At 41.4% G+C, this 17,146-nt stretch overlaps 1 protein-coding gene across 1 annotated transcript in view; it reads right to left on the reverse strand.

The window, feature by feature from the left end:
- The window catches only part of LOC127614637 (serine protease HTRA2, mitochondrial-like), a 221,440-nt gene extending 205,580 nt beyond the window's left edge, over positions 1-15,860 (reverse strand). Inside the window, exon 1 of the mRNA XM_052085970.1 lies at positions 15,850-15,860. The gene's annotated coding sequence lies outside the window, so the exon portion shown is untranslated. The remainder of the gene's footprint in view (positions 1-15,849) is intronic.
- Between the last annotated feature and the right edge of the window lie 1,286 nt (positions 15,861-17,146).

Below are 17,146 nucleotides of genomic sequence, written 5' to 3' on the forward strand. Positions count from 1 at the left end.
GGTGATAAACTGTGCACGGCGCTGCAGTTGGATCTGGGATAAATGCAGCGAAAAATAGGCCCATAAAAGCAAGGGGAAAATAAATTGGGACCACATACTGTATAGTAGTTGTCTCTTAAGATGTACTTGTAGAATAACAACTGCTGGGCAGCAATTCATGAAACCATTGTGATGAGATGCTCGAAGTTGCGATGACAACCTCGCTCCTGAATCTGAAAAGCCTTTATGCTAATTCAAAGTAATCATTTCAAAACGAGACAATCAATGCAAATATCATGTCACTCAAAAGAAGCTTGGGACGTATTTAGTCTCTCTTAGCCTTATGACTGTATGCTTGGGTAAACAATAAAATAAGGTTCGGCATAGCACCATAATGACGGTAAATCTTTTTGTTATTCATTTAGTGATGCTGCTAAAATTCTACGGTCTATAGAGTCTTCACAAATGCCTGAGTTCAAATCCGAAATGCGTAATTGAATTCTAAATAGGAATCACACTTCCCATGCTGTGAAAAGAGAACGGTTAATATGAACACTTTGATAAAGACATATTTTATGCATGAGTCTTCTAAAACTGTTAGCTGTCTTGGAGCTACAAAAAGTTCGTTTCCTCCAAATCACTTCCAAAACGGCCTACGATCATGAATTAAGGCCATTGACGACCCCGAGTCCAGGGATCCTGATGTTTCAAATATTGCTCATTATTTATGCTGTATTGTGTGAACATCTGTATTTGATGATGTGGTTGTGGTTTGTTGTAAATAGAAGTCGGTTGCACTTGACATTTAGTGCTACTGAATGGTTTGGAGAAGCATGGCCAGCTGGCCAGTTGTTGTTATCCCAAGTAGAAAACCATAATAGTGTCCAAAAGTGTTGACATGCAGCCTCTGTCAGGAATACCATCCAATTCCTGGCAACTCTCCAGTCTCATGAGGGGCCAAAAATCATTGCACACCGAGTTCATGTTAAGCCAACATAAATGTCTTTTCAAGCGGCATAATAACCTTCACTACGTATAACTTTTCAACCACATCACACGACTCCACGTGCACATGAAGGTCATCAAATGCAATAGTGAAGCTTTATTATTACGACCTAAATTCTCGTAAGAATATTATGCGGCTGTCCCAACTTGAACAAAGGCAATTGCGGAGACGATTGTGTATAATACAACATAAATTGTCACGTAAACTGAGTGAATATTCTTTTTTTTTTTTTTTAAATAGTTTGGGTGGAGGTTTATGAGGACCTTGGAAACAAATCCTCTCCCATTGTTCCATATTTTTGCAATCGTGAACAATCATTCAAAATAAATGTTGTTTCGGATTAAAGACAAAATATGAGATGACACCAATTTGGCATCTATACACCCAATCAATTGTCTAGATGAGATCTGGCCTCCAAACTATTGTGTCTGCACATACTCGATGGAGCGTAATCCCATATTGAGGAGTAATCCACAGGCTGAGCAGTCAAAGAGTGCTCTTCTTCAGCCAGCCAAGCCTAACTGAAGTGGTTGAGGGGATTTTAGAGCACTCACCAGGCTCTGTCTGCGGGGGTCAAAGAGAGGTGAAAACAGACTGGTGACCAATGTTGCAACGTGTACGATACTGTACGTACGGTGTGATGCACGCGCACGCTTATCGCGGTATATGGGAGTCTGATTGGCTAGCTTTGCGTCAGACTGCAAAAGTTACATCCACGGGATCGGATTTTGCCACTCCAGCAGTGTGTGATGAGAACAGCAAGCGAAATTACAGCAGAAAGTCTAGAGCGTTACGTTTGAAAGGTGCCTTGCTAACTATTCGATAGCGCTATACTTGCACTGGAGTGAGCCAAATGATGCATCAGCCCCCGGGGAGCAGGAGAAAGGAGAAACTGGAATGATGACAGTCACCACCACTCTCCATCTATTTGTGCCTCTGCTCAACTAAGGTGCCAAATGAAAGACGCTTAATGAAAGATGTTTAAAAAAAAAATCTTAACTCACAAGAAAGTAATTTTCCAAACTAAACTTCAGTAAACCACCGGTGGCTTGAATATTGGGGCATGCAGTGACCCAGACATCACCTTACCTGGTGGATCTGTGGCTTTCGTCCTTATCGTCATTATGCAGACACCAGCCATAACAAACAAGCTGTAATCCTCTTAGTGCAGGGGGAACAAAAAAAAAAAAAACATTGGTTCCGCACACCCATATCGAGTTTAAAAGAATGCGACAAGAATAATTCAGTTCTACATTTACAACATACAATAGCTCCTTTTCCCTCAGATACACGAAACCTAATCGATCTATGGTGAACTGAAATGATAATGGAGGGTATTTTTCTACCCAATCCAATCATACATTTTTAGGACTTGTTTGTGCAACTTGTAAATTTAATTTTACAGTATAATGGTGTTTATTGCTGTATGTGTGTGCGTATCACGAATGCCCTTGTGTCTCCAGAATGCCCGCCACTGTCACCAGGTTGGCACCGTACTTGAACAGGAGTAATTAATGCTCTAACATCTGGTGGGAGTTCCCTCATCCTTTCCTGAAATTTGGCCCTCTCTTGGTAGTCCGCCATCGCCTCCATAGAACCCCCTTCTTTAAAAGCATCTTTCTTTGTCTTTCTTTCTGTCCAAACTCAAAGTGATGATCAATTATATGACACGGCTCCTGTCTCAGAGAGTTAAGCTATAGTATCCATAGCTCCCTCATTGTAACTTTGTCTGTCAGCCTTGATACTGTACAAGCAAGTCTCTGTCATTGGCACCTTAGCTGTTGCTCTGCGTTTGATCTACATGCCATGCTAACCCGCGATGCTTCACTGTGCAGAGATGAAACGGCTGAATTCTGGCAACCTGAGCAAAGCAAGTCCCATGCCACTGATCCTTAACCAGTTTGGCCTCTCCCCGGAATTGCACATCACAACCTGACAGGGAATGTGCGAGAAGAAAATAAACAGTTGGCTAGCAAAGGTACCCGTGCAATTACTCACAACAGATGTGAGTCACGCTAAACACAGGCAGGAGACAGAATAGAAAATTCAATCTGGGAACGTTTTACATTTCTTTGCTTATGTCTGTGCTTTAGCTGTATCTATCAGTCAGTGGATCATAGTCAATGTCACAGGGTCAAACTCATGGCCCGGGGCCCAGATCCGGCCCGCCAGGTCATTTAATGTGGTCCGGAAAAGCAAATAATGTGTGTCAACTTGTTAAAATGTGTCCCGTCAAATTGTGATGTGTAATAAATAAAAAAAAATTTACACAGTTTGCTCAATTATTGTTCAAGTGAGTGTAAACGGTTATAAGTGACTTGACTGATTTCAAAACTCGTCATCTGTTAATTTGTTGTGTACAAACAATAATTTTGTGGTTTCACTGTCATAACGGCCCTACGAGGGAAGACATAATTCCAAATTGGCCCGGGACACTAAAATGAGTATTACACCCCTGATCTATGTTGTTTAGTTCATGAGCTCATGTAATAAAAAACATTTTCCCCCTTGTGTTTGGCTGTCAATACTGTATGACAACTAAGTTGAACTGATATATTCGGACATCTTAAAGCTCAAATTGTTTGGGAATGTTGAATTTTGTTCATCACGAACACCTGGTTACAGCTCAGATTTCCAACACTCAAGTGGTACTCGTGAAGTATGTTTGAATTTTAATTAAAACCTTGCAGGATCTTGGTTAAATGCCCAATAGTTCGTGTTGACGAGATGTTTGATATGTTAGGGCACATGTCATTAGATTTTTGAGATAACAAAGCGCGTTTACCTCTTTGTGTGTCAGTACACTCGTTCAGAGCTTGGATACAAGCCAAGCTAGTTACAGTTCGGCAGTAATTGGACCGCAGAAAATGAGCTAGTCCACTCTGCAGTGTAACTAGTGGATTGGTGTCAAATTAAGGCATGAATGGAGAAAGATGATGAGTGCAGATGCTCCTACGTTACTGTACTCTGTGATAACACAGAAAAACAGACCGCAGCTGGTTTCTGGCATATTTAAAAAATTCTGAGCGGGTCCAAATTGACTTGGACAAGGACTGTAAGCGTCATGATCCAAATGATAATGAATGAGGACTCATTGCTGTGGCATTGGTGGGGAAAGTTTCAATCACAAATTCTGTTTAGACAGACAAAACTCAAGAATGATGCCAAAATTGTTCTGTTTAATAGGTGATTTTCAACTTGAATGTTGGCTATTAAGCATCTGGTTTCTTACTAAGATTGTGGGGTTTTTTTTTGAACATCCAGGAGCTCAGCTGTCCAAAGCAATACGCTGATAACTGCCCATACAACCACACATCCCGTTCATTTCCCTGGCTCTGCATGGGGCAACTGATGGGTTGTGAGAGGACCGTGTCTTGCCATTATCACACCCAGCATGAGGCCATGTGTGGACAGACGAAGCTGACAGAGAACTCTAAATGTGGTTATCTCTTAAAAGCTCGATATTTTAAGTCAGCCGTGTTTACTTTTACCCTGGGAGACGCACACAAATGATTTGTGCATTTCGAAATGTGCCAATGGATTGAAGTGTTGTTGAGTCTGTTTGTTTTTTAAGTCTAGTACTGCACATTTGACTCACTGATACAGAATGATGGGATTAGTGATGGCGTAAAAGACATGCTAAAATTCAAGGGGTTTATTGATTGAGTCATTGATGCGGAGGGGGTGGACTTCCTTCATGCAGAGTGCCAGTTTTGAGGGGGGCGGGGTGTGAATATAAATATTCAGCAGAGATGTACGTAGGTGAAAGGCCAGCACTGGATGGACACATTAATAAACATGTACTCTGTCCTAATGCAATTACAGCAGAGAGCTCTAGCTGAAGTAATTGGTGTCCCAAGTTGCTTTCAGAGCAACTGGACCAAACTACAAATCTGAAAAATGGCTGCGGCTTGACCGTCAGGCATCCACCCACTCCCACACTAATCTGTTGAGTTAGCAGCCATTAAATGTGTTTACATCATTTTGAATCTAGTTTGACGGTATCATCATGAGATTTCATTTCTCACAGTATTACCGTATTTTTCGGATTATATGTGGTTCCGGATTATAAATCGCACCAGCCAAAAAAATGCATAATGAAGAAAGAAAAAACATATATAAGTCACATTTTTGGGGGAAATGTATTTGATAAAATCCAACACCAAAAACATACATGTCATCTTGAAAGGCAATTTAAAATTAAAATAAAACTAGTGAACAACAGGCTGAATACATGTACGATATGCCAACGTTACATGATGCTTAAACAATGAACTGTGTGTGCCTGGTATGTTCACGTAACATATTAAGAGTTATTTCGACAACTATAGCACAAAGATCATGCTAACAAATTGAGCAAATCATCAGCGTCACTCCAAATCACGAAATCCAATGAGATTTTCATGCTCGGTGTCGCTTTTAAACAACTCCGCCAACTCCGGAGGTAGAAGATGCAGCGCTTCCTCTTCTACGTCGCATACGTCAGAGTCATCGTCAGTTGTTCTTCTCAGTTACCGCCAACGTGGGAAGTATCTACACAGGCCGAGAGCACCTTCTTGCGGTTTAATGTGAAAATACCATGTGATGTGTACAATGTATTAACCATTTCACACATAAATCGCTCCAGAGTATAATTCGCACCCATGGCCAAACTATGAAAAAAACTGTGACTTATACTCCGGAAAATACGGTAGTTGGGAAAGGAAGCAGAAGTTGCCATTGTAACTGCAAATTTACAAATGCACTGTAGCCAGGCCAAGGATGCTTTTGTCCAGTCCTGGAGAGCCCCTATCCAGCCTATTTTTAAATGTCTCCCTCCTCCAACAACCTGATTCAAATGATCATCTTATTGGCAAGCTCTGAGAATCCTGATACCGATCCTGATCATTTGAACCAGGTGTGTTAGAAGACTGAGATATCTAAAACAGGCTGGATAAGAGCTCTCCAGGACTGGACTTGGCCAGCCCCGTCTCAGACCAAGAGGCCGTGTAACACAGATGCAGTGTGGTCGAAGCTCCAGGCCCACAGAGGCTCCGTGGCTCATGAAGAGGGCTGCTGGGGGAGATAAGACCTCATCTGCTACCTTCCTAGATAGCGCTGGCCCTCAACAGCCTGGAATTGCAGTCCAAATACAAATAAAACAGCTGGGATTATGGAGCCATCTCCTCTCAAGGCTTTGCTGTAAATTCTAAGAAAAAAAAATGTCAACAATAAATCACAGACATCACCCCCAAAGAGCCTTGAATTTAATGAAGTGAGGTGTTTCAGAAAAAACAAAGGGATATTTCCACAAGCAGCATTAACGTTAATGCTTTAAACAGAGGAGAAGGTGACGATTCAATTTAGAATCTAGTCTCTTCTCTATCATCAAATGAGAACTAATACATCAACAGCCCAGTGAGTAATTAGGGGTTCTAGGCTATCTTTAGATGGATCAAGGCATTACCAGCCACAGGCGCAGGAAATGAGCTGAGTCAAAATCATTTATATTGTTCAAACAAATTGAAGCTGAAAGCGCTCGTCCACGGTGGGGCTCCGCATTGTTCAAAATTCATGCAGGCTAATGAACAAAGACCCGCATTCAATTTCACAACAACCTGCAATTCCTGCGATGTGACGGCAACTCTAAATGGGAGAGATTCAAACTAATCATACCTCATGAATTGTGCAGTGAGGTGTACCCCGCTGTAAAAAGGGAAAAAAAATACAAGGTAATGTACTGGAGGACAAAGCAGGAGCAGACATGTATCGAGTATCCTCAAACCTCCTTGGCTAAGGATCCGCCGTCGAGACAGATAAAAGCAGAGGCGACCTGATAACATGACATTAGTCATCTGGATCTATCTTGGCCTAAAGGAATAGAAGCAGGGGTGCACATAGAAATTTGGGTGTGGCACTTAATTGAGCACCAAAAGTTGTGTATTTGGCACTCAGGCACCATAAAATAGTGATTGGGAATGATCATGTTAATTGATTCATTTTTCATTAAAGACCCTCTAAAGCAGGGATGCCCAAGTCCAGTCCCCAGGACCTCCTATCCAGTCTGTTTTACATGTTTCCTACCTCTACCTCACCTGATTCAAATGGTCAGGATTGTTCTCAAAGTGGATTCAGAGATCTGTTTCTAAGAACATTGCCCAAAATTACATTAAAAATCTATCTATATAGAGATTTGCATCTGATGCTTTTTGCCAGTCAATTAGGTGACCAAAAAAGGGCACAGAAACAGTGATTTTCATTATTTACTATTAATTATAAATTTGTTTTAATTTCCTCTAATAAGAACATTCAGAGTCAAAAAAGGGATTCAAAGTATATGCCACCAAACCAGGAGCTACAGTACATAAATACTGTCTCTCTCTCTTTCTCTCTCTCAGGCACTATTCAATGAAAGCAAGATATTACCGGCTGATATTCCATTCCCGCTCAGCAGATTACAGTCACGCTGCTTAAATGCTGATTGCAAGATTATTTAATCATCTCCAAGTGTATGTCTGTGCATATCTTAAACCGGCAAAGATTGAAAATAAGACTCTGGTCAGAGACTTTAATTATGGAAACTCGCTAAAGAAATATTGAACTAATCACTTGTCATTTACATCTTTAGAGGATAATATCCATTGGATTCAATGATGAAAGTTCTATGATTGCATTCGCCGTCACGTATCAAAAACTTTACCAGAAAGGCAGCAAAGAGTAAGTAGAGTATAATGATCTTGCATTCCAAGCTCTCATAAGTCTATTTGAAGGGATACGATGAGCGTTGTCCCAGGTAAAATCTCATGTTGAACTAGGCCAGTTCTCTGAGGCTGTCAGTTTTACACATGAATGCAATGAGAATCTCAGATGGATTGAAATGTGCTAAAAAAACAACGATACAGCAGAACACAGGCGACCCACCGTATTCTCCGTTTATGGCTGTTGGTGTTAAGCAGACCAATTTTATTCGAAGGGACAGAGTGCAACAAGAAAATGGACAGCCACGGTGACCGTCGGAAGAAGAGATCAATCACTGTGATGCTTAAGGCCCACATATGAAAAACAGTCATTTCTTAAAGTCATCAGAAGCTGTAATTTCTGTCGCTGTCCAAGAAAACCTAAGTCAATTTGGTAGCTCAGGTGAGGAGAGGCCAAGAGCATGCGCGAGGACACACGCACATGCTATCACAACAAAGTTCCTTCGATGTTGCACGCTCACACACGGCTGTAACACAGTCATTCATAGCAGCTTCCAGTCATCACTTGAAAGCAATGAAAGGCAGTCTGAAGGGAGAGAGAAGTAATAGGATTGCTCAATTAGGTGCCAAATGGCTTTCTGGGGGCCAGTATTTCATCTCCTCAGCCACTGTAAGCAACCTGGAATGAAAAGTGTCGGCTTTTGAGAAGGTGAGCCTCTAAATACAAGCAAAGTGACGAGACAACGAGACACACCTGGACAAGGCACTATGCGTTGAGGAGAGCTGACTGAAGGGACCCGGATGACGAGAACAGCCGACGACAAAAAGGACACGAGTGAAAAAACCCCAAATGTAATGAGAACAAAAACATATAACACTAACGGCGGAATGATCACCTGAGAATTACGCCTCAAAAAGGGAGCTGAAATTGAAAACAAACCCTTGGCTACATTCACCATGCGTCTGCTGTATATTTGTTGGAACTTATTGATTGTCGAAGAAGAAGTTTCGCTGACTGGCACTGTGGAATTTCCAACTGTATATTCAGGGACTAACTTAGCATACAGTATTACAAATTCAGTATGGTCTAGTTATTTCGGCCCTCTCCCTGGACTGCTCCTTCCAGCAAGCACTGTTCTAATTGTGTTGCGTTGATCGGTGGTGTGGAATTGCCGAAATCCCTGACCAGAGCAGAAATGAGAATATCAATAAAAAAAAAACAGACAGTGGATGATCTTTGCTTGTGGCAAAAGTGCTCTGCAGCAAGCCTCGTATTCTGGCTGCTGAGGTTTGTAATTACATTCCCCTGAATAATTGAATCACTGTCCTCGGGCTGTAAGTTCATCTAACATAATGTTCAATATTACATTATCATATTTATGTAGCGATGTATAAATTCTTTTTACTTGCCATCTTTCTGGCAATGTTACCGGGAGACATTTTAAATGCCAAATCGGTCAGCACAGTCAACAGACGATGATGATGATGATGATGACGCTCACCTGAAGGTGTGCTGCAGTGAGTCCAGCGACCTCTGCACTCTCGTCGCATATCATGAATCCGAACAGCTTTGGCGCCTCGCCTTCGCTGACTCGTAGACGCTGATCTTCGCGACTGTGGTAGTTATCTGTGGAAGGGTGAGGTGATGGCTGCACCCATAAATTCCCACCGGGCTTTATGGCAGCACGGCAGCGGAGCAGGACTTGTCAGTTCATTATCACTGTAGTATAACTTTCCGTTTTCATGATGTCTGCCTGCTCTGCAAGAATTTATCTCCAGCGGTGTAGATATGTGTATATCACTGTGCATTTCCAGTCTAATGCGGAGCTGAGGTCTTAAATATTTTCAAAACAACTCATGGAATTATTTCCGCATATCTTTTTTATAAATAAAGCGGATATTTTTTAGGTGGTGATTGATCGTGTTTTTTTTTTCACTTTCACCCTCTCAATGTTCCCATGAATGACCTTTACTGAAAAAAAAAAAGAGTACCTTATCTGCTGGGCCTTAATTAACTATCCAGGTGGCAATGACTCTACAACACAAAACATACTCGTGCCATTATTATCTTGTTATCGGACATTGCAGGGGGTTAATATCTTGGTTAATTCCCATTAGTGCCAAATAGAGGCATGCATGCACTCCTAGGATAGCCCGAAAGACTCTTACTTTAAATGGAGACAATAATTCTTAATGACAGCGGTGACATCTGCGTGCAGCGCGCTTCAGCTGCATGAAGAGAACATTGAGGTCCCAATAGAAATCTAATTAGTCACATCATTGACTGAGAATCATTTTAAAATGAATTAAAAACCATTTGAAGTATCAAACACAATTTGAACAAATGCTGTGGGTTTTCAATAATCAATTTTAAAATGTGAACGGTGCTTAACAAACATGTTTTGGCCAGATCACCTAACCTGAAAACAAGAGATGACAAAAAGCATCACAAAAAGATTTTTAACCCACTTTTACTAAGCTATTGACGTTATACAATTTGGAATAGGAATGAGGAATTAAATGCAAAGTTGAGCTGCAAAGTCAGAAATAAATCACGCATGACTAAGTTTTATATTAAAATGCAAGTGCAAAATAAGTGTAAAGCTTTATAAAATCTAAATATCTTAAAATAAAATAGTCTTCTAAACTTGACTCACCACAGAGATGTCATTCACAATTCTGCCAAATTTTAATGTTTGAAAAAAAAAATCAAGTAAATATTTGTAAAATGAGGCCATTGTTTTCTGCTTCCAAACAACGTGGGCATGTCATCTGAATTCATTGAAACACGCCACTCATCTGTCTACCTACCTGGAAAATGGAATCGACTTCATTTACCATCTTTTATATTCCTACACATACTGTAATTACATTTCTGAGATGCAAAAATGTATCCACCTGGGTTTTGTGGGGATTTTCCATGCTTCAACCATGAGGCACTCTAAAGTGGCCACCAGTCCGAAGATCCAGTGCACACACTGTCAAGTCAGACATTTAAAAAAAAAAGTTTCCCTCCTTCTCTGTGTGTTTTCAGCATGCACTCAAGGCCAACAATTCAGCGCTTCAAAGGGTTAGCGGCCTATTTGAAGGGAAGATGTACCAGCAGACTGCACGTTGCAATTGTACCAGATATCCCTTGATGTTAACAAGCGCGCTCAAGATGTTATGTACGTGGGGGAGGGGCAATTTATGCTTCTACATAGCTCTCAGTATTCACACATTTCCAGCCACGATCTTCATACCTGTTTAATGTTCTTAGAAACAGATGTCTGAATCCACTATGAGAACAATCCTGATCATTTGAATCAGGTGTATTTGAGGTAGGAGACATGTAAAACAGACTGGATAGGAGGTCCTGGGGACTGGACTTGAGCATTCCTGCTTTAGAGGGTCTTTAATGAAAAATGAATCAATTAACATGATCATTCCCAATTTGGAATTTTGACCTGAAGAGTCTCTCGGGACATTAAGCCGGACAGTAGGTGTCTTGATGACAATTATGAAAAACGAACTGTTGACAAAACATTTCTCATTTTGAAGACCTCCTTAAATGTTTCACCCGAGAGTCTTCACTGGAAAGCAATTATGGGCATCATGGCCTGTGTGAAGTGCTAATCTGCAAGCCAAATTGTCCAGAATAATGTTCTAATTCAATGGAATGAATGCGCTGGGAGAAGACCCTCGTTGGCGTAATGACCCGGCGTATGATTTAGAGCCAGAATGTGATTCTAAGCTCAAGATTTAATCGTACTCAGCAATTCCAGGAGAAGATCCATTGGATGTGACCTTGGTTAATATGCTCAGTCTCACACACATATGGCTTTTCTTTTCAATCATCTGAGGGACTGATTCTGCACTATGACCCAGGGTTCAAAAGAGGGGATGATTGCTGTTTTAAATACGTCTCATTATATACACAGCTCAGTAATGTTCTTGGCAAGCAAAACTCTGGCAGCTCAGCCTACCTCCCCTGTGGAGGTGATTCATTCTTTTACTGTCCCATTAGTCACTGTAAGCCACTCATCCTCGTGTCCAAATGGCTCGCAGGCTACACACGGGGCAAAAAACAACAACAAGCATCAGAAGAGGCGATTATAACCTCGGCTTTAGCTCATCGTTTGCACTGAATGGCCCTTAAATTTTAGCTGTCGTGGCACACATGCATGAGGAGGAATGGTGAACACCCTTGGAAATTCTCTACGAACCAGAAAGCGTAGATATCAGATCTCCACAAAGAACGACTGTTGAAAATGCATGTCAACAAACTTTAGCGGTTTCTAAGGCAAAAAGAAAACAGCTATTATTTTCCTGCCGATGGGAACGCTGTCAAGATGCAACGCATTGTGATTTAACATATATTCACAGAGGGACCTCCTGGTTACCTTTTGTATATGTATATAAGTCGGCACAATATATTTGGGAAATGGGATTCATATATACTTTGTATTTTCCATGCAACAAGCCTTAGAGCTCATGGTAAGGTATCTATTTTGTTATTCATACCAGGGGGATAAAAGGCAGCAATCTCCTGCACTGAGGCCCCCCCCCTCTGCTTCTCTGTGTGCTGGCTCCTGCTTGGCTGATCGCTGGATGGGCTCCAGCACCGGCCACAAAGCTTCTCAGATAAAAGCAAACGAAACCAGAGAGGAATAGGGATTACCTCCTTCAGGTGACCTTCCACAGACAGAAAGATGGAGGGGGTTTGGCGAGAGTTCCAAAGAAAAAGACTTTGAAAAGCTAAGACACATAATCTTTTTCGAGCGAATAGTGGCAGGACAGCAATCCATTCATGGAAGGGGATGCTGAGAGTGTAGCCTGACCACAGACCTGGAGATGCCATCGCCACTCAAAGACTGCAAAATTGGATTCACGTTCAATTCAATCCGACTCTTGAATTGGTAATGTTGAATGTAAGAGCGCACGTAAGAATGGGCATATTAATTGTCTCGTTGACTATTAACTTGATGTAGATTGTGTGGAACTGATTGTTGATTAAGTACCTTTTCGAGCAGTTCAAACAAACTATGCTGATTCAGGCCCCAATAGCTGAGTCATTAAGGAGCTACATCCTCATAGACCTGTGAAATTATTTCAAACAAAAATCAGTGATTAATCAATCATTTTTTTTCCTGTAGTTGATCAAAAGGTATTTGAAATGTAGTTCCTCCTACGCTGATTACTGGTGTCGTTTTGAAATTGCGCGAGTCAATTTGGGGAGACTACGATTAATAACACCTGCACATAGATTATGAAATGTAATCCTTTGGGTAATCATCCGTTTTCATGTACTTTGAAAAAGGCGAACAAGCGCGCTGGGTTTACACTATTACTCTCGGTAAAGGCAAAAGCATTTGTAAGATCTGAATCAATCCCCGGCCTCCCGAGATTTAGGAAAACAAAGTCTATGTCTGTGAATACAGCCATGGTGCAGGAAATTGGCTCTGAAATACGAGTCGTGTTGCAAATGACTTGATGAAACAATTTGCTCTGCCATTGCAGGACTGCGGCCTAATTAGCTCGCTAATGCTGCCTTCATTACCTGGTTCTGTCTCTGGACATCTTCCACTTTGATATACACAGAGAAGCAGAACTGCTGGAACTAAATGAAAATGCAGGAAGTCTGCTGCGACTTCATTGTTCATGTATTTTCTGTGGTTGCGTAAACCGCATTAGGTGAGGGAGACGCAGACCAGGACAAGAGGTTGGTGCATAATCTGTGGAGTGACGGGATTCAGAGTCATCGTCAATCCAAACGGAATTCTTTTTCATCTGTAAAAATAATTTCCAAATTGCCAGGTTCATCATGACATTTTCCTTGCTCCAACCGAGCAACTGAAAGTGAAAGACTTTTAACCCGACTGAAACATAAACATAAAATATGTATTTGTCACAGACAACCATTCTGAGAAACAAGGTTAGTTTACAGTTAAAATGGACACCAAAGACAACTGCAGCTGCACACTATAAATCTCCAAACGTGTTTTCTTTTAGTGTTTGTGCAAGGTAGGTGGTAGCAGACACCGCATTTTATGAAACATATCATCTGTCTCCCTGAAATTTGATGTAAACTACTTGGCGCTGGAACCCGTATCCATTTAATTTGTTTAATTTAACAGTGATTGCTTGCAATATCACTTTACAAGTCCCTATGGAGAAGCAGGCTAATATCATCGGCTATTTAGCTTTTGGGCAATCTCAAATAGCCCATTCACATGAAAATAAACCCTAGACAAGGGGAAAGCTTCATCCCTGATTTCAAAGTTCATTGCCCTGGTAAACCGTTGCCTACAGGAATCACATGGCAAATGTCCACAGCTACCCATGTAACGAGTCCATCTATCCCGCACAATGAAACAACTCGCATCCTGCTCGCCCGGAGCCTCAGATGAGTCTTTCATTAAGGCTGCTGTCAGTTCTGCTGACCATTTTTTTCCCCTCTCAGCTTACGAAGGCTCTCAGGGCACTGCCAAATTGTTACAGGATAGATGATCCGTCTGTGGCGTCCGGAGGAAATAGAAACATCTCCATCAATCACCAGACACGCATGACATACACGGATGTGCACACAATGAAATCCAAATGGAGTCGTACACCCAAAGAGATCACATCACAATATTCAAGGCATCCACTCCTGGTGGACTTCAACGGCAGATGCTCTTGTTGATTTTCTCAAGTCACAGCTTGAATCAATGTATTCAATAGGAGATTTGCCTTCAATTCAAGGCAAAGTTAGTCACCAAATCAAATCCTCTAATTGTTCTAAGAACATTTTGTTTTGGCGAAGAGAAGGGAGTTTTCTGAAAAGGGCTCTGACAAGATAATTAGTATCTTGAGAGAGGGGTCTTTATTTTCTTGGGCCATTTTGAGGTACTGGAACTGACATTCTGATGAAAAGAAAATTGATTAAAACAATCGGGCAAAAAAAAATCTCAAATAGAACAGTTTGCCTTTCACTTTACTTTCTTCAAAGTGCAAAAAGCACTTTCACACTATGACTGCTCAGAGACACTTGCGACAGCATGGTTGCTACTTTACTATAGCCAAATTGCCTCATAGCCTCGTATCAGCTAAAAAGGGCACATTTTCGTATGACAGTGAAGCATGTAAATGAATGCAGGATTTTAATTTTCAAACTATCATAATCGAGTTTCTTGGATGAGATTAAACAGAGGAGTTGTTTTCTGCCAAGCTTTGGCCACACTGCATGTTTGTAATTGGTCATCCTCTGACATTCAAGCAAACCTTGATCACTAACTGGAGACATAAATGAAACAAAGGACTTTCTGCATGAAACATTTGTCAAGTCAATTGAAATGTATTTATCTGGCCCTTAATCACAGAAAATCTCAAAGGGCTCCGCATGCCTACAGGTGACAAGTATTAATGACATCCCCTGACCTTGAAACCCAGGAAAGCAAGGGAGAAAAAAAAAGCAGAACATTTTGAAACCTTGAGAAGGTGTCGCATATGGGGCAATACCCCTTCCGGGATAACCAGTTTACAATGTATCATTTAACACAAGATGCTGTAATATAATGTTAGTCAAAATAATGTAAGTGTCCATTTAATAAGATGAAATGCTGCAATTGGCGTATTTGTAGTTTCCATTTTGGTATTTCAGACCGAGCAAAATTCAATTACTGTGCATCACTAATTGAAGTGTCGTGAAGTGAATGCTATCATTCAGTCTAGTTGGGGAAGAGCGCTGTTATGTCTGAGATCCAATCCAGCATGATGGGTCAGCCATGACCTTTAATCCTATAAGGCATTACTGGAGCATTTGAGCATGTCAACACAGGAGGAGGAAGCCACGAAAATAGGGAGGGTGACAGTCACCCTGACCATTGACGTTGGGGTGAGCAGGAGGAGGTGGAGCCTTCGAGGTGCGCCTCAGAGGTTAAACGATTCTGGTGATTATTAAAGGAGACCACATAAAATGCCGTCCTGGTTCATGATTATACTGTCAACCTGAAGGGAGAGGCTATATGGAGGAGTAGAGCTTGTGAATTGAGGACTTCCAACAAAAGAGATGAATTTTAGCAAAATATGAATATATTTCACATCAGAAAAACCAAGATTGAGCTTCTTCAATATCCAACATGTCTAGGGAGAGGGCGGATGGCGTATTGCCTGCAGATCTGACCCATTGCCTGCAGATTTTATTTACTTCAACCCTTCCTTTGCAACATGAAACAACATTCTTCTTCCCCGTGTTGACAGACTGAAGTGTGACACATTTCCTGAGCAAGTGTCATGAAGGACATTGAGAGGCATTCTTAGCCCTTAGGCAGCCAACTGCTTTTTGAGTTTTTTTTCTTTCTTTTTTTTTTCTTTTGAGGGTGGGGGCAAATTCTAAATACATGCAATCTATTCTCCTGTCAAAGGCCTGTGATCCGTGGAAGGCCGTTTGACACGGTCACTAGGAAAGGGCTCAAGGCAAGCAACTGCTGAGCAAAACAGTTTGGACTTGGGCTTAAAATCTTGTTTTGCTCTGCAGCAACTTGCCACAATAAGGAAGACAATGGAGGTGAAATTCGAATCCAAATATAATCCTGATTAGTTGAGGAATGAAAGAAATTAGATTTGTGGACAAATCATTTTCAATTTGATGCCTGAAACATGTTCCAAAAAAAGTGGAACGTGGCAACAGATGACTGGGAAAGTTGAGGAATGCCCCGCCCCTGTTTGGAACAGCCCACAGGTTGATTTCAATCAGTTGAGTGAGGATGAGCAACAGTTTGAGAACATCTCTCAATGTGCAAAAAGGGTAAAAGGACCATCCGGGTTGTTAACAGTGCAAAGTGCAAAAGACAGCATTTGTGATGACATTGGGCTGTTAGTCCCCATGGCAGGGGTAAATTGCACATGTGCGAAGGTACCATTAATACTGAAGGCTACATCTTTTGGACCGAGATGCCGCACTTCATTTTTTTTCGGGAACGTCCCTGTTTATTTTAGCGTGACAATTCCAAACCATATTCTACATATGTTACCTCAGTGTGGCTGAGAACACTGTTTTGAAATCCATGTGATCCTTTGTTTTATGAATTCTCAGTGTCAGTAAATTCACAAAACAAGAAAGTGATCTGTCGAGTGACTAAGGTTTGCTTCGGATGTGAAGGGCAGTTTGAGGGCGGCTAGTCCTCCTATATAAAACAAGCTATAAATACAGAGAGCCAACAGACACCCAGGCAGTCACCAGTGGGAGTCAGGCTCAACTTCCATATGAGCTTTTACGGCGGCAGATACACCGAGGACCTCAACTAACTGCTCAGGAAGTGCACACACGCTGCCGTATCATGTAGCCGACCTTTGATATTCCACACAGTCGTGATGGGTCTGCTATCGGGCTCTATTTATACTCCATGTACTGTATAGTCAAATTAGCATCACAGAGATACACACAAAGATTTTGAATTAAAATATATAATATATTCAGACTCGCAGGTGTCTCCGTGGGAGACTAATGGCAACATCTGATGCA

The sequence above is a fragment of the Hippocampus zosterae genome, chromosome 14 (genome assembly GCF_025434085.1).
Source record: "Hippocampus zosterae strain Florida chromosome 14, ASM2543408v3, whole genome shotgun sequence".
Lineage (NCBI taxonomy): Eukaryota > Metazoa > Chordata > Actinopteri > Syngnathiformes > Syngnathidae > Hippocampus > Hippocampus zosterae.